Raw genomic sequence first — 26,976 nt, forward strand, 5'->3', positions numbered from 1 at the left:
GAACTTGTGAGCCTCAGCATATTATGGCCAATGCAGCCTACACCTGTTTCCTCAACTTAATGTCTGTAGTTCCGTGGACGAAAATAAAATAGCACACGATATAAAATAGGCCTACAGGGTATAAAATTGGTCTCTTTTGGCATAGGCCTACGTTATCTTTTTCAGTATTAATTAGTATTAAAGAGCAAGTACAAGTAGGCCTATAAATTATGAATGCCTGCCTACAGCGAATACTCCTTTCAAGAGAGCATGAAGAGAGTCAATACGAGAGTGAAACTTAGTACCCCCCCCCCTCCCCTCCCCCTTGCGTCACGCCACTACTGTGAAGCAGGATAGGTGTCATTCCAGTGGCGTAGCCAGGATTTTGTAACCGAGGGGGCTTGAAAATGTACCGACAGAAATATTTTTTGCCGGATTATAGGCGGTACCAACATTAAAACACAACATTTTTATGTAAAATTCAATTTCATTCACAATTTTTCATATTTTTTTTTATAATTCTCCCCTTTTTTTCTGTCACCCTGGGTAAAAAGTGGTCTATTGTTAACCCATTTTTTTTTCACCAACGCCTTCCGTCTACCGACTTATGACGAGCGCCCCCCCCCCCCACCCCCGGCTACGCCACTGGGTCACTAAGATTATCATGTGCACATTCAATGTTCTCTGTTTCCAGGATGCCCTGTACTGTAGCACAATTCATTAATACCATCCACCAATCGAGTGGAATATCCATCAGCTTACTCAGCTCCGTTTCCTTTGAGTTTTCGACAGTGCGCGTTCAATTTACCACTTCCATGATGTTACCAACGAATTCACGCTGATTTTTATGTTCCTACCCAATCACAATCAAAGTTCATTCACTGATTCATTATAGTGTACACACATATTGGGTGGAGTCACAGAACTCTGGCTCGACAGATGAGCTATTCAAGATCCTTTTTAGCATAGTTCATGATCAGGTTCATGATAAAGTTGAAACTCGGCTATTCCATCCGAAATCCTAACCCCCCCCTGTGGAAGATATAACCTGAATCTCAGCGCGTAAGTTCAAATAATGGAGTCACACATTCAGTAACCCGATTGGAAATTCACACTCCATGTGTGGAGGATTTAGGTCAAGTCTTTTATAGGGGGGTATGTGGATTTCAACTCGAATAGTCCAATGTCCTGTGGCCATGTTGAGAGCTGTTTAGGGAACTCCTAAAAAGGTTGTTGCGGTCATTTGTTGAAAGACTTCATTGAATGTTGCAGAAATTGTAGTAGAATCCTCCGATGCGGTTACTATTCATTTATAATGTAATGTTTTACTATCAAAATAAACTATAAAAGAACCCAGGATATTCCCTAAAGATGTTTATGTATAGCAATATTTAGTTTTTTAACTCTCCTCACCGGGTGTCGACTGCAGACGACAAGTTTCAATTTTTTTTTAAAAATTCAAAAATTTCAGAATTGTAATTTTTCATGACCATTTTGAAACCAGCATGAAAAATGCATTAAAATGAGTACAAACAAGCCTAGTATTGGTTCAGTGGTTTTTGAGATGGCTCTTGATATTTTGACAAAATGTCTCAAAACTTGGACTTCTTTTATGTTGAAGCTTATTTGGCTAGCACGCAGAGTACTAAAATATGGACTTATTTTCACATTCACTCAACTTGAGCAAATGAGCATTGCGCAAGAGCCACAACACCCATTGAGTTTTAAAGTACAATATTTGAAATCATTGGAAACTCTAGTGTACAATTTGAAGATTCATAGTGTAACTAGACTTTCCACGTGGCTATTCAATACAAACATAGCCAGAACCTGCTGAGAATGCAATAATTGATCTCAAATTCTTTAAAAATGTATTAAAATTCAGATACATACACTAGTAGGCCTATACATTGTACATTTGAAGCATATAGCACTACATACATAAAGAGCGCAGCGCATTATATATGACAAAAATGACAAAATAACATGGCAAAACTGATGAAACCAGATTAATTAAATACAAAGAACATGAAAAAAATAGAAAAGATAAAGGCATGAGGTATCTGGACATCATATAACTATAAGGTTTGCTGGGATATGTGATATTAACTCAAAATACCGGTATCACATCAGTTTTGGACATTAAAATATGCATTTCACTACAGTCCTCACCCAGATGCGAAATGCGATTTTTTTTTTTTTTTTTTTTTTAATTCCCGATTTTTTTTCATGGTATTTTGAGGAAAAAGTCTGCTTTTCGCCGATTTTTTCTGGAAAAACTAATAAACTGAAATAAAAAAAAATTCCGCATTTGTTTTTTGTCAAATCGTGGGATTTTACAAACGCGCGCGCAAGCTTTGAGACGAACCTTTTTTTTTTTGGCCTTATAAAGTTAATACAATATAAACTTTCCTTAGTAAACTACAAGTAATTTATTAGCCACGAAAAAAACTTCTGATTCTTTCCAGAACTTTTTCCGTTTCAATGGAGCATAACTATATATATATTGGCTACGTTTCAAAGTGTTCCAGTTTTTAGAGTAAAAGCGTAGGCCTATAGCGATAGCCTAAATGATATCCTGTTATTGCCAATGTAGATAGGCAAATATATCATGTATAAATTAATGCACTTGGTCTATATATTTTTGTACTTTTAATATTTGAAGATTTATAAAAACAAACACGTTCACATTTAAACCGACTTAATTCCTTCAAATACATATTGTGGAAATCCGAGTTCGGAAATTTGATGTGTATTAACAGCAATCGGGATTAGTATAAGACTCAGAGAAGATTTCTTACACTTCCCACAATGCATTTCTTCCGTTTCAATTTTCTGTACTGATTTGTTATCTAGTGCAACATGGGTCGATATTCACAAAAGTTCCTCAATTACTAGCACATCAGATCTTGAAAAATATGGTTATTTCTTGACTACCAGCCCATGTTTAGCCAGTCTATTCTCAACGTGAAAACAAAGGGAACCTGTACAAAGGAATAGGGGTGTCATTTTATGTAATGAGGTGATGCATGATGTTGCAAAGGATTCTGGGAAGTGTAAGACTTGGGCCACTTCAGTTGAATCTTCCATATACCCCCTATGAAAGGCATTAACCTTAATCTTCCACACATCAGAGAGAGAATTTCAAATGGGTTTAAATATAAACCTGAATGGGAGAGTTTACATTTGAAATTCATACTCCCTGTGTGAAAGAACACTTGTTATTTTAAGGGCCTGATGCAAAAGGGGAGCCCTTTTAAAAGTTTTGACCCTCCTACATTGTAAGGGGGGCTCTGAAAAAAAAATGATCACACATTTTTCTGTGATTTAATGAGTTTATGTGCTTTTCTATGGGGTTGACAAAAGGGAGAAGGGGCGTGAAATTTTTGAGATCTGAAAAAAAGGGGGGGCTGAAAATTTCGCGATGAATTCTTTTTGCATCAGTCCTCCTATCCTAACAAGTGTTTGTGAACGGTCCCTAAGATCATGTTTTCCATAGGGGGTGTGGATTTCAACTTGCATAGCCATTTTTAATAGCAAATCACCTTCGTGTTAACTCCTAAAATGGGCACACATTTCCACAAGGTGAAATTATAGTAGGGTGTAACAGTTTGAAATGTCATGCATGGTGTATAGGTTACACAGCAACAAAATGGGTAAAATGTTGAGTAACTTTGCAAAACTTTGTTGAGCAAAACTTCCGTTAACCAACGTTAAATGTGTGCTATCGGCTCTCAGTGTCATCGGTGACAGTAGGCCCTATGGAACCTAATCCCATGATGGATTCGATTCGATAGTTACCCAACATGCAAATATCGTTACAAAAATGTTTATGCAACGGGTTTTACAGTGTAAATGCATTGCGCGTTTACGCCTATATTTATTTTATTTATTTATTTATTGGAACATCCACTTTTGTATCAGTGCATGGCAAACGCCTAATCAGCGGTGCGTTCAAAAACAACAACATATCACTCAAATTATCAGTACTATTCATTTTTAACCCAATGAGAAGTACCTGTCGATTGGCCAAAAAGAAGTTTTCATTATCCACTGGACAAATCAGCAACATTGTTAGAATAATTCCACCACGCAAAAAAAATGGGGTGAATTTATATTTGCAAAGCTCCATTCTGATTGGTATCAGATATTTGACCAATCAGAGGCAATGTTAGATCAGCAGGTAGTGCTCGGTTTTTTTTTATTTAGTAGAGACAAATCAACTCATGTTCATCTTGCAACAAGTTCTATGTTCAAATGTGACATATGTTAAGGTGGTACCCCCTGATAAATTTTGTGACTAATTTTGCATTTTTCTCAAAAAATAACTACACATTGGTAACAAAAGTTATGCATATTTATATAGGGGCAAGGAATCCAATTACTTCACTGAAATGTCAGTGATTCAGACAAGTGGTTCATTATAGGCTATATTATGTCAAGAAACTAAGGTAAATTATAGCGGTAGGTACCTCTTTTCATAACGTACCGCTTTGTCTTGAGTCACTGAAATTCCGGTGTAGTGTAACTGGATTCTTTACCCCTGTTAGGCCAAGTAAAATAAAAACATGTTTCACGTCCGGTTTTTGAAAAAAAGGAGGAAGAGGGGCTTTTTATTTTTTATTTTTTTCGGTGTAAATACCCATAATTAGAGCTGTTTTAACGCACACAATAATACCTGGAAAAAGGAGGAGGCCTCTTTTTATTTGTTGTTCTGAGAGATCCCCTCTTCACAAAACATTCCAAAAGTGTTTCTTGATTATCAGCAAGGCTGTAGAAAGCATATCTCTACTTCTTAGACATATTTTTGAAAAGTTATGACTGAATTTCAAAAGAAACCTCAAAAAAGGAAGCGGGAGGGGACGTGAAACATGTTTATTTTTTTATTTGGCCTTATATATAGGCCTACATAACTTTTGTTACCAGTGTGTTATTATTTTGAGAAAAATGCAAAAATAGTCACAAATTTAATAATTATCAAGGGGTAACTCGGATCATATTAGGGTTAATGTTCAGGTATCACAGGATACAAAATATTTTTTAAATACTAAGTACATGAGGTAGGCCCTACATACATATTAGGCCTACACCTGTCACATGTGCATGTATGATACTTTGTATACCATTGAAGAGACTTGCGTGGAAACTTGACTCAGTCAATCAAGCATAGATTCATATTGGGTATCATACCAAGTTGTTGATCACTAGGGCTCGCTGAGTTTCGTAACATGTCAATTGAAGCATACCATCGGGAGCTGGAAAACCAACAAAAACACACGCTATGCACGCAGATAATAGTGCCATACACTTATACACCCTTGACCTTCCAACCTATAAATACACCTGGACCTTTGATAAACCGAATTATAGTACCCTCTGGTATTTCGCCCGGGTATTTCGTTTGTATTCCACATAGAGCATCATGATGTAGCATACATTGTATAACTAGTCTATAATACATTTTTACACCAAGTAAAACATCGTGGTTTGACATACGTTATTCGTGCATGCATGACAATGCATAAATGACAATAAAAAAGAAAATAATCATAATACAAAGAACAAACAATAGGCCTATGTGTTAGCTTTGATTTGAACTTGAAGCGCAAAATATTAAAATACCGATCAAAAACGGGTTTGTTTTCTTACAAATCCAGAAATTGTAATATTTTACTTTAATATAGCCTACATGCATGGTTATCTACTTGGAAATGATGTAAACTGATTTGTAAAAAGAACTAGTTATAATAGTACTTTTTAACCAGCCTATCTCGCTTTATATAATTTCATATCAAGAATATGTTTGATTCAAACAGCAAATACAACTGGACCATCTGAAAAATACCAAATCTATTATGCGGCTAGTAAAAATACATAAAAAAAGACAATACATTGCCATTTATTATGATATAGGGGGGGGGCTACATCAATGACATTGTACAGGACATGGAGACCGGTACAAAAATGTACATCTATTAATTATTTAAATACCTATTGACACAATGGCAAGTTATAAACACAAAGCACACATTGTTCACCCTATTGTTACATGCCATTTTAAATAGTAATATATACTATCAACAAAATAAACACAAGCTTGACAAGTGGTGCATGGTGTACATACCGATAGAGGTTGCTGCAACGAAATCAACACAGAGTTAGCACACTTCTTCATAACGTTGTATGGTCACTGGGAGACTCATTATTCGGATTTATTCCTCATAGTATAATATTCCATTGATAAAAAATCCAAGTTACAGATAATTCCAACGTGACAGTATATTCCAAGTATGGTACCGTATAATGTTGCAACATACACACTTCTATAATAGGTTTTCGAATACAATAACACTTCCACAGCGTGTAGCTTGTTACGAAATCCTATGTAGTTATCGTGTATAAGAAAACTGTATACAAAATTTTACGTTGAAAACACTGGAGTTGCTCGGAACAAGTGTCACCAGCGCAGTGCCAGTGATGGAGTGGATGACATTGTGCACAGTGCATTACTGGAGTTTGACAGATTGGTTATTTTTATAGCGCGTTTTGGAGTGAATGAGAAAATGCATGGTTGCGTGGTTTTCAATCTTACTGTGTATATTCTGGAGTTTTTTATCGGATTTTTAAGGTGTTAATGGATGAATAGATCACAAATTGCAATACTCTGTTGTATTTACACACGATATTAAAAAGATTATTGTGTGTCATAATAAAAATATATGAACATTTCAAGATTTCAATCCGCTAGCACTTTCACTTCAAAAAAGTACGTAAAAAGAAGTAAGGCCAAATAAAAAAATAAACATGTTTCACGTCCCCTCCCGCTTCCTTTTTTGAGATTTCTTCAATTTTATTTTTATTTTTCGAAATTCAGTTATAACTTTTCAAAAAATATGTTTAGGAAGTAGAGATGCTTTCTATTGCCTTGCTAATATACAAGAAACACTTTTATAAGGTTTTGTGATAGTTTAGAGGGGGCCTATGTCTCAGAACAAGAAATAAAAAGAGGCCTCCTCCTTTTTCCAGGCATTATTGTATATACGCTAAAACAGCTCTAATTATGGCTATTCACACCGATTTTGCGATAAAAAATAAAAAGCCCCCCTCTTCCTCCTTTTTTTCAAAAACCCGGACGTGAAATATGTTTTTTATTTTACTTGGCCTAAAATGATGTCAAAATGTACATAAATATTATTATTAATAATATTTTATATATAGGCCTAATATTTAAAACAAAATAAATTATAGAAATAAGACCCTAATTCATGATCGCTATTATTTATAAATTTTAATATATGCAGGATCGTGATCGTGATCTATTATCGTGATCAATTTTTATCGTTGGTAGTGGGCCTGGGCCTAGTAGTATATTTGCCTGACAGTAGGCCTACCTCTGATTTTGCACCATTTATATCGCATTACATTTTGTTTCTGAATTTGACAATAATTTCAAAAATCATGTGTATTTTTACACTCTAAAAACAGTGTGATCAAGGGCAAGGTTGCCTGCCCAAATCCGTAGTTTAAACGTTATTAGTATTAAATTCCTGGTATTTTGTTACCATGGTTACTGCACAAATCTGGCCTGTTGGTCTGCAACGATGTTAGACTTTTAAAGTGTGCATTTTCAAATCATGTTGTCCTGATTTGAACAGATTTTGCTGGTCTCTATAACCTCGTGTGACCTTATACAACTTTGTGGTGGTTCCCATCAATTGACGGATACGATTCAATTATATGGATCATATGGAATAAAAGGAACCCCATTCCCATGGGAATCCTAAATGTCTGAACCGTTTAACCAAGTAATATTTTTAAGGCTCAAACTACACGCAAACGAAACGCTCCAGGCCTGGAAAGTCTATGGACTGTGAACATGGTTTTAAAACGTTAATGTGTACATACATGTACATAGTGACGGTGTAGACCCACTCATATGGGGAGGGGAGTGGGGCGACATATTAAGGATTTTCAAAAGTAGACTAAAAACTTGTAAAAGTATCTTAAAAGGGACTTGACAATAGTTAAATATAAAATATACAATAATTTCAAAAACCGGATCATGCATGTCACTTCAAGTCTCAAGCCGATCGAGGGGTCTCATTAAAACGGGGGGGGGGGGGGTCACTCACTAAAAATGGGTGAAGGGGATGTGCGGCCACATTGACCCCCATTTTTCAACTTCCTCTCACCCAACGACCCTTTTTTGTTTTAACTGAACTCCCTCTCACCCAATGACCCCTTTTTTTCCAAATTTTTTCAAATTGTTCACAATTTTGTATTTGTATCAACTGTTATTTTGACCCAATTTTCCCAGTCTCACTGAATGACCCCCTATTTTAGTAAGATTTTATCCAGTCTCACGGAAAGACCCCCTTTTTTTTTGGGGGGGGCTCTTCTCACTGAAAGACCCCACTTTTTCGGTGATTAGGCTCTCGTCGAAATATCACACTTTTTGAACATTCTACTCAACACTATTTTTAATTGAAACTGAATGCAATTAGACCTTTATTATTCCCAGTAGCGTTTTCGTTGGGGGATTGGGGGAATAAAGTGAATTTCGGGGGGCAACTATTAATAATTTTGCAAAAAGTGGAAAATTTGGGGTTTTACTTTAAATTAAGGGAGGGTAACTGGGAAAGAGTTATGACTGGGGTTGCCTTTATTATTCCCAGTAGCGTTTTCGTTGGGGGATTGGGGGGAATAAAGTGAATTTCGGGGGGGGGCCACTATTAATAATTTTGCAAAAAGTGGAAAATTTGGGGTTTTACTTTAAATTAAGGGAGGGTAACTGGGAAAGAGTTATGACTGGGGTTGCCCCCCCCCCCCCGCACCTCCACTGCTTAATCCACGCACCAACATGAGGCTATGGACAATACAAAAGCAACTTAATTTGATGTTTTCAGCGATGTCATGGCTTGTGCGCGCGTCATTCTTGACTACGTTTTAAATCTTATGAAATTAAGAATATGTGACAAATTCCAATAATAGAAATAAAGGAATCTTTTTAACTTACATTTATCATGTTATAACAGCCTCGAGTCGAAGTCAACTTTCTGCGGTAATATATTCCAAAATATAATTATTCCAGTTTAACGGTGTCTTTGTTCTTTGTCTGTGACCAGACAACTGCCTTTTTGACGAATTACCACAACACAGAGAGGGAATTAACGTGTTATTTGCAGTAACGATTTATCTCGTGGTCCGGGGGAACGAACCCTATGAATAACCTGAACTTTGTACTTTTGAATAGTATCGTAATGTTGAGCGTTTACAATTGTTTTAAAGAAGACAAGGGCACGGTGGCGCAGCGGTACGGGCTCTACCTCGCAATCGGAGGGTTGCGAGTTCGAGCCCTGGCGGTGCCATCGTGTTGTGCACTTGGGCAAGGCACTTTAACTCACTTGCCTCTCTCTACCCAGGGATGAAATGGGGAGCTATTAGGGATATTGTCCATTGAGCGCTGCCCAAAGGTATGAGCATGCCTTAGGCATTGTATGGCAGCTGACATATTCTAACGACGGCGAAATAAATGTAAAGCGCTTTGATACATGTGAAAGGCGCTATATAAATGTCAACATTTATTTTTTTTATTTTTTTTTATTATCCAGACGGTTACACATCATATCAACTCTTCAACGCTCCCACTGGACGCCTCATGCCTTTTTAAAAGGAATTATATTTTTTATATAGTTTATTTTATATATTTATATTATATAATTTTATGATATCTAAAAATAGGTCAATATCTCATACTCATAGAATAGGATAATATACTGAAATCATGTCTTAGCAAAGTTTTCAATAACTACTAGTATAACAGGCTGTATCAAAATGATTGGAACCCAGGCATCAGTCACGGTTTACAGCCTGAGTGATGGACATACTAATGCGCCCCACCGAATAGGTCTTCCGTACAAGAAACGGATGGTATTTTAGTAAATCCGTTGTTGTTCGTCAATGATCGTTTTATGTTCTTTTTATGTCCTGCTATCATCCGCCAAATGCGTTTCGTCTTAGGTGATGTTCGTTAAGTCCGTCGGCAAGTTTTGTGCATGCACAAAACTTGAAACGGAGTGTACCGAATACACATGTTCGGTATTTATCCGATGTGTGTTCGTATGGTGCTGCATATTGCCGGAGTTTGTTCGCTCGTTCATGTTCGTTCTTTGTTCGTTGCACTCGGCCCGTGTTCGTTGCAAATACGTTCCTGTGAGGCCTTCACCACCGGATAGCATATTTTTGCATTCGGAGATGTACGTTGACCTAGACCGTGTTAGTGTCACACTACACCGGATCGGTCTTCCGTATAAGAAACGGATGGTATTTTAGCAAATCCGTTAGTATTCGTCAATGTTCGTTTTATGTTCTTCATATGTCCTGCTATTATCCGGCAAATGCGTTTCGTGTTAGGTGATGTTTGTTTAGTCCGTCGACAATACGTTTCAAGTTTTGTGCATGCACAAAACTTGAAACGGAGTGTGCTGAATACACATGTTCGGAAGTTGTCCGATGTGTGTTCGTACTGTTCTGTATATATATACCCTGGGTTTGTTCGTTATTCTTTCGTTTATATACCGCAGGTGTTTGCAAGGTTTCGCAGGCGCTTGTGCCGGATTTAGGCCTATGGCGAACATGTGCATCGATCATGGGGGGGGGGGGGGCTTTCTGAAGGGTGTGTGGGTGTGTGACGCAATATCATATTTCCCCCAGTACTTTAGTGACTGACAAGTAGAAAAAAGGGGGAAAGGAGAGAAAAAAGAAAAGAAAGTGAGAAAAATTGAAGAGAGAAGAGAAGAGAAAAAGTTAAATTGCACGTAATTTAGTAGGCCTATGCATATAAGTAGTATTGAGGGAGGGGCACTTTCTGAAGGGTAGAGGACGCAATATCAAATTCCTACCAGTGTTTGTGATTGACAAGAAAGAAAAAAGAAGAGAAAACATGGACACGGTTAAATTGTACGTTATTGAGTAGGCCCAGGATAGTAGGCCTATATAGTAAGCCTAAGTATAGGCCTGTGATTATTATAGGCAGTGCTTAAATGTGGTTCCTTGGCCCAAAAGCCTGTGAAAATTACTGCCGGCCCGTCGATATGTAGGGCCCGTGACATTTTGTCACCAAAGTCAGTATTTAAGACGGACTTAGGTCTATTACTGACTTTAACATATCAATCCATGCATGCTTTACCTAAAATTACGAGTCTGAAGTCTTATATCTAAGTGTCAGTGGATCAGTGTATAACATTTTAAATTTTGCAAATTCAGTTCGGGCCTTCTTTGTTTTTTGTTTAAGGCAATAATAGTGTTAAAATGATGCACCAAAAACAATTTTCCAAATTTTCCATTTTTAAAACTAAATTTTTACACAATAGGCCTAGGCCTAATAATGTAAATAGGCCCTACAGTCCCCATGCAAATGGCTTCAATTGGACCTTCATTTTGCAAAATGGACAAGTCTTCCTTTTTGCTTCTGCTATGGACATCCACGTGTTATTTTTAAAACAATTGTTTATATTTCATATACTTTTCAATGGCTTCAATTAGGCTTTCGTTTCACCAATTTGCGGCTGTTTCAAACTAAAATAGTACCCAATAATAGTGCTAAATTGATCCAAAAATGACAAACGGCTTCAATTGGGCCTTCATTGTCCAAAGGTTTCTCACCTCTATTGCCCCCGGACGCTGGTTGCCCTGATATATCAGATTTGTAGCCCTTTTGTACTTATTAGCCAATATTTGACCATTTTCTTCAAAGTTTTCCCCCTTAAAAGTTGTCTTTCCCCACTTTCTGAAAAAGTGCTTGCTACGTCACTGCCTTTAAGGGGTCAAAAACCCTCTCAAACACCCTCTCCTCCCCCACTTTTCTGATAGGGTGGACGTCCCTGTTGGTGCCACATGCCACGGATTCGACGGTCATTTGTCGGACGTTGAACGATCGGATATAAGACGCCTGCAGGATTATTAGCGGCCACAACGCATAGAGAGACGAACGGGAATCGGACCCAAAATCCCACCGAATCTTCTGCCGGACTGGTGATTTTTCCACCGAATAAAATATGTTTGTATTCGGTGATGTAGGCCTACGTTGATCCAGTCCGTCGTAGTGTGACAGACCTAATACACATCAAAATACAACATAGGATCGCCATAAACAGTCATATTACAATAGTTATGGTCATTTGAAGAGGATCCAATGCTGCTTTTAGAAGATGTATAGAATTTTCAATAACCATCAAAATTAATGGGTAGGCCCTACCAATTGTGTTAATACAGCCAGAAAACAAAAGAAATATAATTGTCTTGCTTGAACACACAATCTCTTTGGACCGCTTTTGGACATCTCCACCAAATGGTTATTAAAAGCAGTCAGTCAGTTAGTGAGATGGATTTGTCTTCTGGTCCCCTTCAGCTAGATCAGCCAACTTATGTAAAATGATTAAATTTTAAACTTTTCCATTTGTTTGTTTGTTGTGTAAACGGTCGCTCCGTATGGAGACACGTTTGGGTCCTGATGGGACCAGGCTCAAACAAAATGCTCAAGCCATGCTAAAAAGTTGAAGACCCTGGGGTTGAAGGCATGTATATTAACCATGTTAATATGATTAAGACACAAAGCTTGCCAAGACTATTTTCACACCATCCATATTGCCTATCACACATAAGTAAGAGTAGTTCCCCCGTATCCTTGTTTACTTCGTGCTAGTTCATGTGAGTTACGTTATCTCTTTTAATAATGCCTGCGTATATGTTATAGTCGTATAATATTTAAGTCCAAAGGACACTGATGGGAATGTTGATAAAACTAGGCCTATACTAACGACAACAAAGTGCACGTTCCGACGTGCGACGACGTGCGTTTAAAAACGCAGAAACAGGCTATGTTAGAACACTGAAAAAAAAACCCGGTTGAATGAGCACGTTTTTCTACCCAACATTTGATAAATTTTACCCAACATTGCGGGGATATTTTCAGCAATTTACCCTGAATGTTGGGTAACATTTATACCAATATCGTGTAAAAAAACTTTACCCAACCCATGAGGGCTGTTCATGGTAATTTTACCCAACTTGAGTAAACGTTTCCCCAACATTGGGTAGGCCCTATAATTAATGAAAATAAACCCATGTTGGGTAAAATTTACCCAATGTTGGATAAAAATCCTTACCCAGCTTGTTTTTTACCAAACCCAAGATCGCGGGCGTACTTGACGTTCACTATTCACTCTTTGAAAATCGGGCTCCAATCTACAGCACCTTTCTCTCCTACCCTGCTTTAAAACGGTTCTATAAAACAAGAAAATGTTAAGGTTTTAATATGCTCAAAAGAACCATGAATTTGGAGAACCTTTTCAGCTCTATTATCTGATTATACACAGAGTACACTCTATTTTCGTATTATTCACATTTTTAAATAGAATCCATACTTATTTGTTTTTGATGACGTAACTATTCGTGATAAGATATAGGCCTACTGTTTATTATTTTGATTAGGTTTATTATCACTTGAACCGGTAATCTGATCAAAATGAATAGTTTCCGTTTTATTTTAACATGTTTAACAAGTAACTATTCATATTGACAAGATCTCCAACTCATTATTTGATAAGTGTTTCCATTTCATTTTGACAATATTCTGTCAAGTCCTCATCTGACAAGACAAACTACTCAAATTTGATAAGTTGGGTCATTTTTGACAGAATCTATTTATTCTGTGAATAATAATGAAAAGATCGCCGTTTTCCAAGGCAATCTTATATCGAATTTGATGAGTGTCTTGTCATTTTGATGCGAATATCCGAGTCATTTTGAAGAGAAATCTGTTAAGTCCCCATCATCTGAATAGTTTCCCTTGTCAATGACAAGTTTCTATTAAAAAATGAGTAGAACGTTTTAAGAGTGTAATTTATAGAACCTATTTTGGTCTACGAAAGTTGCGAGGGTTCTGCACTAATCTGTTTCGAGTGTAGAGATTGTTCTGGGGACAAGAATTTTCATTAGGAAACGAATTTGGAGAAAACCTTCTGTTCTGTGTTCCATGGTGTAGCCACCCAGCCTGGGTGGCTCACACTCCAGTAATTTCAGATGATTGAGCTCAGTAATACATCAAAGAATGTCTTCCAATTCATGAAAACAAATAGATAATCATCTTATCGGATTAAAAGCTTAGAGGGAATGTCTTGCTGCTCAGCGAGTGTTGTAATTATCAGAAGATTTTCTCCAAATTCATTCTTGTGGTCAGTGTCAAAGTTTCCATAATTTATAATAACTAGCGGTCACCCGTGCTTCGCGGTCACCCTCTTTCGCGGTCACCATCTTTCGCGGTCACTGCAATACGTGGTTGGTTAATAGTACTGATATTTTTTCAGTTGTTAAATGTAGCCCTATTTTTTGAGCCGCGGCGGGTATATTTTCAGAAAAACGGTTATCCTGGTTATGGTACCAAAAGCACAAAGACAGAAAAGATTGCACCAACATGTATATCCATATCAAAAATGTTTAATGCGATTAAAATTAAATTCAACAAAATTAATGTGAAATGGAACATAATTTCTTATTTCTAAGTTTTTACGTACATTGAGATGGCATTTAAGTTTGTATCACATCTACAAAAAGTTGTACCAAATAATTTAAAAAAACAGCAACAAAAACATTCACATAACATTGTTGCAGTCACTTAACTTAAGGCCGTGCATCACTTGCCTTGCGGTAAAAAAGCGACATTAATCAACAAAACAATATTATATCTTGTGTGCTATTGTTTTAAGAATCATCTATTTATATTTCGTAAAGTAATAAACCTTTCAAGGCATTCAATAATCTCAAAGATCGAGCAGTGTTATGAGTTGTGCATTACGATCATAATATGGTTTTCTTAATAAAATGAAAAAGGTAGCGTAATAACATATTTCGATTGGGGAAAGGCCTGAAGCATTTCCCGTACAATTTAATAACATAATATTCATACAAATAAAGCTACTTGAGCTATAAGAAATGAACTACGTTTTACAATTGATTGTTAATATATTACTTTTGACAAAATATTCTCAATAACATTTCTCAGAACATATCGAAGGGCAATTCTGGTGAACAATACTCAAACTGCTCACATCAAAAAACAGAGAGAAATCAACTACGGATCGAAAGCATTTATATTAGGGGACAAATCTGATTTGTTTTTCAGTGATACTCACGCAGTGGCCTATATTGGTTGGGGCAATGGCGGCGCCAGGAAATTTTTCGGGAACATTGAGGGGAAAAGTGAATTTTAATGGGGGGCGCAAAATCAACAAAACGCAAAAAGTGAAAATGTTCATACATTTGGGGTTTTACTGGGGAAAACAGGGGGAAAGAGTTCTGACTGGGGGTATTTCCCCCATCCCCCACGTGGAGGGGGATGGCCGACAACGGACCTAATAAAATAAATAATTCGCTCGGGGAGGGGGGGGGCATCACTCGACTGTGGAAGTGACGGGGATGTGCGTACATCAGTTCGAAACTAGGGTCATTCGGTGAGAGCCTACATACCAAAAAAGGTGGTCTTTCGGTGAGAAGGCCCCCCCAAAAAAAAAATGGAGTCTTTTCGTGAGACGGGGATCCGGGATCTTTCCGTGAGACTGGGAAATATTTGGTCAAAATTATAAAAGTTGATACAACATTTTCAACAAGTCATCAACATTTTTTTGAAAAATTTCAAGAAGTAGGCCTAAATGAAAAACAGGTCATTCGGTGAGAGATTATCAGAAATTTATCCAAAATTCATGAAAAAGGGGGTCTTTTGGTGACAGGAAAACAAAAAAAGGGGGTCATTGAGTAAGAGGGAGTTGAAAAATGGGGGTCAATGTGTGGCCGCACATCCCCGTCACCCATTTTTAGTGAGTACACCCCCGGGATTGTACGTATGATGGCGAGCGGGACGGTGCATACACACATCAAAGGACCGTACCGGTATTATCAGCGCTGGTAGTAAATTCTCATTTTCTTTGCTTTTCCACCAGTTGTTCGGCTCAAAATTAAAAGGGGAGATATAAACATTTCATGGAAAAGAAATACTTTGTTAAAATTTTACCTTCTCGATATACTAATCTATTTTTATTGAAATGTTACAATATGGCTTTAAGTAGATATGGTAAACGATGGTGCATGTCATATCCATGTGCAACAGCCAATATTGTAAGCATAACTAGACTACTCTGTAGTCCCATTGGGTTTACTTCTTGTTTAAGTGCAATTAACAAGAGAGTAGGGCTCCAACCATTGCATTTGCTCGTTTCAGTGTAGGTGCGCCGCTACTTTCATACTATATGATACTTATCAAGAGAGGGCTCTCTTAATGTTACTGTATATGTGATTTGGTGATTTGAGTTCGCTATACCGTTAACATAATGTTCTTACTATCGAGCGCTTTTAAAACATGCAAACATGAAGAGCCCCATCCACAAAACTGTAAATGATTTTGAGCAAATCATCGATACATATAGTTATATGATTATACGAACAAGTAAACTTGCAAATTTGTGTCTCAATTCCATAAGCTCAGCTGGTATAAAGCGCCGGACTATGGTACAATTTCATCTTTTCAAAAGCGCTTGATAGTAAGCATATGCTAACAATCGAGGTTTTACGGTAATTATAAAATAATAGCAATACCCCCATACCTAATGATGTAATACACATAGTTTCCGATTGGTTGCTAGTGATCGAGCTGATCACATAGCTAACTCCTTTAAATGCTATACTATTGTGGTTGAAAATATATGTAAGAAGTAATATAGCTTTTGAAAATGAAAGCAGCACATAATTATTGAAATGTACATCAGGTACGAAAACATTGGCACGTGCTAAATAATGCATTTAAGAGTTCAGCAGTCTGGTTAGGTAAAGTATTCCACTATCATGGTATCTTGTGGTTTTCTAAGTTTGGGTTGAAAGTTACATTTCTCGACAAGTGTGATATCATCCGGACATTTGCTGAGCATTGTAGATGGCAGCATCATAAGAATCTGGGACTACCAAGGGACCTGATGGGTTCTCCAACTAGAGATATTGGGTACAAGATTGGCAAAAAGGTGTCATTGGGTACAAATAAATAATTGTCAAAACTCAGGGATGGAATTTCGTAAAGTGCCACAGGAGTCCAAGTGGATTCTCGCAAGAGAGTTTTGCGAGAGTCCATGGATTCCCGTAAATGGATTCTCGTTGTACAATCTTGCGGGAGTCCAAAAGGTATTATAATGTAGGCCTACGTAAAATGCATTCAAACAAACAAACTAACAAATAAACTAACAAAGTTAAGTTTTTAATATATGTGTCATCATACTCTCACTTCCATATATATGTCATTGCATCTTTGGTGACTTTTCCTTTTAATTTTGAAGGCTTTGAGTTTTAAGGCGTGTTGAACTTAAACGTAAGTTCACTGAGCCGATCATTTCCAGCGAGAGTCCACATGGACTCTCGCAATAGGGCTTTTACGGGAGTCTCTGCGAGAGTCGACTCTTGGACTCCCGCGAAATTCCACCCTGAAAACTGCGAAAACTTGGGAAATTGAATCAATTAACAATAATGGAAGCAACTGGATGATTGAATTTGACAAATTCAATTATTTCTCGAGGAGAACACAAATACCACCTAACTTTGGGAATAAAAAGTGGTCAGAAAATAGAAAAAAAAGGGGTCATTGAGTACCTTATTTTTAAAGGGGTCATTGGGTATTAGGTAGGACAATAACACAAAAAGGGGGTCACTGGGTACAAGCCGATTTGAAATATGGGTCTATCCCGAGGCACATGATGCATATCCGTTATGGAAGTACCCTCCGGGCCCATATCAAGAAGCTTGGGGATGATAATGTTGTGATCAATCTGATCAAAAGCCCTACTAAAATCAGTTATCACTACTCTACACATACTCTTAGGCTTATCAGTATGCTCATACAACTCGTTGAAAAGTTTCACACGATAATGGAATGGGATGTAGATCTGCGCTTTCCATTACCAAATTGGTTCACAACAATGCGAGGCTCAATGTCTTCCATGACCAAATAATAATGACAAATTCAGTAACTTTAGAGGAGTGATCGGGTAAGTGAATTAGGTCGTAGTTTGTCATCTTTCTGTGGACCAACAAAGTCAAATAGGAAATTTGATCAAAGATTTTGAAAATATCTTTCCGGATACTCTAAGCAGAACCAATGCTGTGTTCCATGATATAGATATTGGTAACACAAAACCAATTAAGCAGCATCCTTACAGAGTGAATCCAATGAAAATGGAGTATCTCGTGCATAGATAAAAAACTGTGCACGTTAAGCCCGTGCGACAATACTCAAATTGATGTATGCACGTATATATAGGAAGAAGAAGAAGAGATTCAATAAGTTAGACACTGATATCATTGAACCAAGTGACAGTGTATGGAGTTCACCATGTTTCCTTTGTTCCCAAGCCCGATGGTTCATACAGGCTTTTGCCATACATGAGATCTGCAAATTTACATTTAAAGACGGATTCATAACCTATTCCGAGAATGGGCTATTCCAGAAAATAGGTGCACACCCCCATAGAGGAGTAAATTTTCAATCAAAGAAATGTCTGGATTTCCAAGTCTGCTTTCTGAAAACGACTGGATTTCCAGTTGCCAATGTTACTGGAAAAAGCTTGGAAATCCAATCAAATGAAGGGAAAATCACAGAAATGTTGAAAATGAGCTCTCAAATTGAGGATTTCTGATTTTAAACTATTTTTCTGCCGGATTTTGTTTGCCTTTGGGCACTTTAAAAGTCTGGATTTCCAACAGTCACGAGTGGACAAAAAGTCCGGATATCCGAACTCCTCTATATGGGGTGTGCATCTATTTTCTGGAATAGCCCAATTGATGATTGCATTGACAAAATCGGGAATGCAAAGTTTGCGAACAAGTTCGATCTTTTGAAAGTGTACTGGCAGGTTCCACTCACAGACCATGCCAAAGAGATTGCCGCATTCTGTACATCATTTGGTCTTTACCAGTCCAAGATTATGCCATTCGGTTTGAAAAATGCGCCAGCAACCTTTCAAAGAATTGTAAACCAAATTGCAGCTGACATAGATGGTTGTGAGGCGTATGTTCCATCAATTGTTTCAGAAATTGTCTGAAGCAAATTTGACAGTGAATTTGGTAAAAGTTAGTTGCCATGCCACAGTCACATACCTGTGGCATGTGGTAGGCCAAGGTCAGCAGGTCACACCCATCAAAGCCAAAGTGGAGGCTATTGAGCAATACCCCACGCCTAAAACCAAAAGAGAACTCATGAGATTTCTGGATGTGGTTGGATATTACAGAAGTTCTGTCCAAACCTTTCGGACATAGCATCGCCTCTGACTGATTTGTGCACAGGACCAATGTGAGACTGCATTTAACAAGATCAAATCATTTCTGATGAGTTCACCTGAGCTATCGGCGCCTGATTTTCAGAAGCAGTTTATACTGGCGGTTGATGCCAGTGATATATGAATGATGTGGTGGTTGATTGACTACTATGTTACTACTCAAAGAAGTTTAACAAACACCAACGAAATTACCCCACAGAAAAGGAGTGTCTTGCATTGCTTTTAGCATTGCAACATTTTGATGCATATTTGTGTATCACAGTGTGGCCTGTGCGTGTCTTCACAGAAAATATAATCCACTCACGTTCATCCCCAGGATGGAGAACAAAAATCAAAGCTTGGTGAGATGGAGTTTGACCTTACAAGAATACGCATACAACCTGGACATTAAGCATATCAAAGGAAAGGATAATTTTATGACCGATGCCTTATCCAGAGTTGAATAAGACAAACCAAATTTCTTTTAAAAAGGAATAAGAGTGACAAGTAGTCACTGGGTGTGTACATAGTGTAAAAAGTAAAACATATTAGTTAAAGATGTTTTATATGAATGAGATTTAAGAATGCTCTCTTTGCATTCAAACTTTCTTCTTTTAAGGGGAAAGGTGTTATGTGCCCCAATAATTCCATAATATTCATTCAAAGTTGTGTATTTTGTCATTACACATCTATTGGTTTGTACATGGAATGTTCTGGAAGCTCAATGGAAAATGCTAGTAAGCAATCATACATAATGTAAACTACTAGAATGATCATGATTGCCACAGATGTTCCTGGAAAATGTTCGTTGGCATTACTCAGTAAGTTGATGTAAGTCGTTGCGTCAACTTTCCGAGTAATGCCAACGCGTACAATTTTGAGTAACGCTGACTCGATATCATTATGTTGGTCGCACTCATTTGCACTTACTTTATTGATCGAGTTACATCAACTTACATGTTGAGTTAGAATAACTCAACTAATTGGTTCTTTGAACCTTGTTTATTTTTTTAAGTTCCCTGAACTTGAATTCAGAAGTTGGCATTACTTAAAAAAGTTGACGCAACGACTTACATCAACTTTTTAAGTCATGCCAACAAAGTTGAATAGTTGACGGAACTTTTTGAGCTTTTTCAGCATTTTTTAAGTTCAGATAACTAAAATGAATTTTGTTTTGGCAACTTTTACACTATTTTTGAGTTGTCCAAACTTACTCCTTTTGAATTGCGCCAACAAGGCGAACAAGTCATTTCTATGAGTGTATTGAGCTATGTTTAGAAATGTGTAAAATGCTGTATTATGCTATAATTAGGGGAGATTGTTATATAAGGAGAAGATTGTTCTAGAAGGGAATAAAATATAAAGCCTGGATAATAAATAAATGATCGGGAGCGCAGTTTATAGTTACAACAGGGAACTCTGTGAAACTTATGTTAGCTAGTGGTGGTACAAAAGTTACCATAGTTAGGTACGGTTCTAGTGTGCTGGAGAGAAGAAAATACGCTAAAAGCGGAAGTGATAGGCAATACTAGTAATGCTTGATTGTTTTGTCGAACCAAAGAAGCGATACACAGAAATATCGCCATCAACGAACTGCGTTATTTTGCTGGACTAACATAGTGTGTTATCTGACTGTCAAGTGGAGTAGATAGCTTGCTCAAGCAGTGGCGGCGCCAGGAATTTTTTTTTCGGGGGGCATTAGGGGCAAAGTGAATTTCAGGGGGGGCAAAATCAACAAAGTTTGCGAAAAATGACCGTAAAAAGGGGAAAATTTCGTAATTTTGGGTTTTTTCTGGGGGGCAACAGTTCGGACTGGGGGGGCATTTGTCCCACCATGCCCCCCGTGGCGCCGCCACTGCTCAAGAGATCTCCAACAAGGGAGCTTACGCTCAACATAGAAGAGTATTTGCAAAACACTAGCATAGCAGCTAGGATAGTGAAAACATAGTCTTCAGGACTTCAGGACTGACTCTGGTCGACAGGATCTTGGACATTGCCGGATCTTGGATCAAAGGAATCTCATCAGAAAGTCAATCAAGATGTCCAGGCTTAGTTAGGTAACCATAACAAGTAAATATTTGTGCGTCTTTGGTGTTAAGTGAACTCGGTAGCAGGTGATTTTGGCCTGGGTCAATAATTTAGTGACCATAACAATTCCAACAAAATAACTTTTTTTTTCTATTCAAGTCTGATCTCTGGAGCATAAAAATAGCCTCGTATTAAAACTGTACAAATATCACGTTCAGTGTGACGAGTGAGTGATTTAATAATTCTGTGTGTCATGTCAGGTTGGTATATGGTAAGTATTAACACATTTATCAGTGTTTTGTGTTTTAATCATTCTCTTACTATATATTTTGGTTATACGCTCTACGGGAGGGGGGAGTCATTTGGGGGATTTTGTTTCTTGAAGTAGTGTGAATTCAGAATAGTCTATGGTAGATATGCATGCAAAGCGCGCGATTTTTTGTTGCCATATTGAAGCTAAAATGGTGAAATATGATGCAATAGTGGATCAAATTCGCGCAAAGGTCGCAAAAGTTTGCATTTATTAGGCTAAAATGACCAATGTTAATTTATTCATAAACCTATACTTACAGGCGTCAACTTTGGTGGATGATTATATGGACCATCCCCTGAGGGATAAGGGCTGGTCCATACGGGATGGTCCATAAGGGATGGCCCATAAGGGATGGTCCATAAGGGATGGTCCATAAGGGATGGTCTATAAGAGATGGTCCATACGGGATGGTCCATAAGGGATAAAAAAAAATGTAGATATTTATATAGCGCTTTATGCCGTAAACAGCCTCAAAGCGCTTTACATTTATTCCGCCGTCATTAGAATATGTCGGAACCACGTTTGAAGCCTACAAGTGGCGCAGGGTCCATCAGTACAACGACTGTGGCTTCCCGTTGCACCTGGGTGGGGTGAGGGCAAGCGAGGCAAAGCGCCTTGCCCAAGGGCACAACACGGTGGTGGGACGGGGAATCGAACCCCATGCTCTCGGATTATGAGTCCAAGGCCGTAACCACCGAGCCACCGTACCCTCAATGGTCCATAAGGGATGGTCCAGGCCTAAGGGCCTGTTTATAGTTCGAAGTTTTGCGTGCGTACGTACCTAAGGCCGTATAAAATTAATGTTTTGGTTCTCGTCCAGAGGATTTTCATGAATTGATGAGGGAGGAGGTGTTTTTTTTTTTTTTTTTTCAATGTAAAATTAGCATTGTCAGTAGTTTTCGGTCTTCTCCAACAGTGCTCGAGGAAACGATGAGGCCCTTTTTTTTTTTTTTTTTTTCAAATGTGAGATTCTGAGGATAAACCCCTAGAGTACCACAAAAAGACTTGGAAGTGATGCTTGTTCTCTAATAAACTTATTTATATGTAGGCCTATGAAGATTTCATAAATCATTCCAAAGTCTAAAAAAATTGAAAAATCTAAAAAAAAAAAAAATCTGACAAATCCCAGAAATTGAGGAGGGAGGGGACGAGAACCAAAATATTAATTTTACACGGCCTAATGTAGGTGAAGAAAATTCCGAAGTAAGACACATTGGTCCCACAATTTAATCAAAGGCGGTTAAGATTGAAAAATGCATTTACTACAAAACACTTTCCAACTTTTCACAAGGTGTTTTGAGATACAAGTATTATCACACTGATCATTTGGAATATTTTGATCTTTGATTAAACGGTATACTTATGTTATTTTTACATGTCTTATTTCGCACTTGTATTAATACAGATTGCCAATTAAATTAATAGAGATTGCCAGAACTATGTCTGGGAAGGGACATACATTGTGGTTGGGTCTGTCTATGGTACTCTTATCCACGCAGTTACATCTATTACTTCCATGATCTAAAGCACCGCATTTTAAAGCATCTTATAAAGCTAGGATAGATGGGCAGTATATCGTGACTCTGAAGGTAAGTATACTACAGGAGATACAAAATTGTTGCAATTGCTTACAGCAAACTAAAGTTATAATCATTTGAATACAACCACCCATTTTTGTAGCTGCACACGGCTGATTGATTTTCATCCATTACAATTTCGACGAATCAGCAAAGTGCTAACAGGATTTATTGTTGAAAAGACAACTTTTGCTTTTAATTAACATTCAACAAAGTCCATGACGGTACTATAGTTTGTAGGGATACCAATTCAAGTCTTTACGAACGATCTGGCAGAAGCTTGATTGGGGAATGTTGGGTACATGATTGAGCTGATCGTTAGTCTTGCCGTAACGCATGTCTAACTCTAGCAATGTTCACTTGTGATCTAGCAGTTCGTGGTCTGCCTGAAGCTTCCGGCTGTCTGTTCCTTAGTGTCCCATGCACATTGAGCTTGTTTACATTCTTACATACTGCTCCCTTACATGAAACCCGGTTAGCTGTAGGAAATTGGAAACGAAAAAGACGCTGAACTTCATTGGGACTATAGTTTCATGATACTTCGTCGGCAGAAACGTGCACTCCCGTGCGGTAAATTGTGGTGCCATGTTGTTATTTGGCCCGTTTTATTTTAATGTAGTGCAATGATGTAAGAGACGAAAAGAGTTCTTTAACATGTAGGAATTATTGGTCGAAACCACACCTGCCACAGAACTTTATTTGCATTTGAATATCGCACCATACCAATCAATAGGTAGGCCCCTACTTGAAAAGTGAAACCGTGTGCAGCTACAAAAATGGGTGGTTGTATTCAAATGAGTATAACTTAAGGTTGCTGTGAGCAATTGCAACAATTCTTTTTTTAATTTAGACGTGTAGAATTTGCTCTTTCCAGTGGTATTTTCATTTTTAGCAGATTTTTTACAGATCTCGAGTTACAGCATCTCGAAAACGAGTTTAGGCCTACTTCTTTTTGACTCAGTCTGTATTTGTGTTGCTTTTTCAGTTTGACCATATTTTTGAGGCGATATAAATTCAATACTGCGCAAAATTTGACTTGACCATGTAATTTGAGGCATATTCGCCCATTTTGCACGGTTCCGCCACTGCTGGAGAGCCTTCATCTGGCAACATACTACACTCTAAATTTCAAGGATTTAAAATAAATCCCAAGTGACTGTGATTAGGGACCAATCAAGTGTTAGATTTAAAATTAAATCTTTAAGATTTAAAATTAAATCTTTAAGATTTAAAATTCAAATCTATAAGATTAATTTTAAATCTAAAATTGATTGGTCCCTAACTACAGTCTTAAGGATTTATTTTTAAATCCTTGTAATTTAGAGTGTAGTCATATAACATAGTGTAAAGTAGTAATAGTCGTAATTCTTCTTTCATGTCTATTGCCAGTTCGAGAATGTCCTTGCACGGTTCCTTGCATTGCGGAACCGTGCAATTGGCAAAGGGTAATCCTGTATACACATAGGACCAGCCCAGGGCCGTAGCAAGGTATGAAATAGTGGGGCGGCCATATGGCGGGGGTCTGGGGGCCGGCTGAGGCCCCCAGCGGGGGGGAAGGGGGCAGAGCCGCTTGTGGGGGTTTCAGGGGGCGAAGCCCCCTGAAGCCCTCGCATTTTGAGGGACACAATGTGCATAAAACCCGGTATGTGAATTGAAACTACTCACATCATTTGTATGAATGTAAATGTACATAAAGTGCTAAAAACTAGTTTTAGGGGTATCAAAACTTGTATCGTTTTTTTTACTGCCATATGGTCAAAAATTGGCCTATCTCATTTATTTGTTTTTAACCTTAACGCAAGTACTACACACATATAATTTAAATGCGCTAAACAAAAAAAAATAACTGTCTGATATTGTGATTATTGTTAGCATAATAAATAATAATACCGATATAGAATGTTGGAATGATGTGGTGAAAATCGTTCATGTTTAAATATTTTTCTTGCCTGCAAGAGCTTTTTTCTTGCATGTAAGAAATTTGAAAGTAGGTCATCATACACACAATGTATTGTGTTTAGTTTTCAAACACACAAGATAAAGCTTTTGCATGCAAGTACAAAATGCAAACATGCAAGAAAATTATTCTTGCATTCAAGAAGAAAATTCATGCATGAAAGATTTTTTTGTATTTCCAAAATTCTTTGGAAGGTTTCTCCTTTATTTTATTAGCAATATCAATCGGGTAAGTTCAATGAAATGAGGCTGAAGAAATTAATTAAAACACAAATTGCATAACCATGCATAATAACACTAAAATAGGTTAGCCAAAGTTTTTATATTAGGGAAATTAATTTTTCTTCCAATGATTATTTACCTGGGGGGTTCTGGGTGAGGGCCAAGGATTTGTATAGTTCAGGGTTAAGCCTGTACGGTTTTCTTTAAATGAAAGGTTAGGACAAAAAATAAAACAATTATAATTATTGATAGGAGCGGCACGGGCCAGCCTGAAAATGAAGAAATCGACTAGACATGGAGTCTAGTGAGGTGTCCCTAAACTATAATAGTCTATGATCTGATGACTATTTCTCATTGATATTTGGTTGCATAATATTTTCTTCTCGGGTGGCAAGGATGAGAGGCTGGTACCGTGCAGTGCTCCCCCACCCACCCACACCTTTATCTTTTTCTTTAAAAAAAAAAAAAAATCAAATTTTTTTTTTTTTTTGATTTTTTGATTTTTGGCAAAAAGTGGGCGGCCATGGCCGCCCCGGCCGCCCCGGTTGCGACGGCCCTGGACCAGCCAAAGGACCAGCTTTCAAGTTTCCCATCTACTCCCAAGTTTCCTGCAACTGTATCGTCAGGAACTTAATTGTTTGGGTATTTTGACGCCACAACTAAACAATTGATATGTCGTTGAAGAATAAATCATCTTCAACATACTTTTTGCATTTTGACAATTGACCAAACCGTTCTTGATATATTTTACGAAACTCCCTCATTTTCAAACTTTTCCACAGATTCAAATATCAATCGATGATCTGTATCCATATCCATGATGTTGTACGCATGTGTATTGGGTCTATTATTGTATTGTAAAACGAATTTCTTGCTCTCGTACTGGCTCATATATATCGTGCATTTTTATATATAATTTTTCGTATTTCATGACTTGATAGACCTTTAAAAAAAAAAAAAAAATTTTAGTGTACACAGTTAATCTTGATATGTATTGTATATGTTTTTGTTCTTTGTAATTGACTACACCTTTATATTTGGTATTTGTCAATAAAATCTGAATCTGAATCTGAATCTGAATCTGAATCTGTGCGAATTATTAACTAGTAACAAACGCACGGCGCATGCGCGAGCCGGGAAATTCAGTTTTGGTTTTGAAACGTAAACAAAGCTGAATATTAGCTAATATTAAAACGACTCCATGCAGAAAATCACTTCTTTTTATAAAACTAAGCAAAATTACAACAATTACTTTAGGGAATATAAACACCAAAGTCATATCTAGCACATATGTCAAAAAGAAGTTGAAAATTCATCAGATAAGTGAGAAAGGGTCGAATTTTCGGTCAAAATTTTTTCGAAAAAATCATATTTTTTGGCCTTAAAACTTGGCCATAAAAATTCCCGTACACCACCAATTTCATGATTTTTGTCCTCAAAAATTAACTGAGTAATCCTCATAATGTTTTCAAGTCAATTCCCCGGGAGACGGAGAAACGGACATATAGAAAAAAAGATATTTAATTTTATTTAATTTAATCCACAAATTGACACC

General features: G+C 37.5%; 1 protein-coding gene across 1 annotated transcript in view; it reads right to left on the reverse strand.

The window, feature by feature from the left end:
* Positions 1-6,462, reverse strand: part of LOC140139093 (scavenger receptor cysteine-rich domain superfamily protein-like) — a 298,566-nt gene extending 292,104 nt beyond the window's left edge. The window contains exon 1 of the mRNA XM_072160874.1: positions 6,104-6,462. The gene's annotated coding sequence lies outside the window, so the exon portion shown is untranslated. The remainder of the gene's footprint in view (positions 1-6,103) is intronic.
* Between the last annotated feature and the right edge of the window lie 20,514 nt (positions 6,463-26,976).

This window comes from Amphiura filiformis, chromosome 18 (assembly GCF_039555335.1).
Source record: "Amphiura filiformis chromosome 18, Afil_fr2py, whole genome shotgun sequence".
Lineage (NCBI taxonomy): Eukaryota > Metazoa > Echinodermata > Ophiuroidea > Amphilepidida > Amphiuridae > Amphiura > Amphiura filiformis.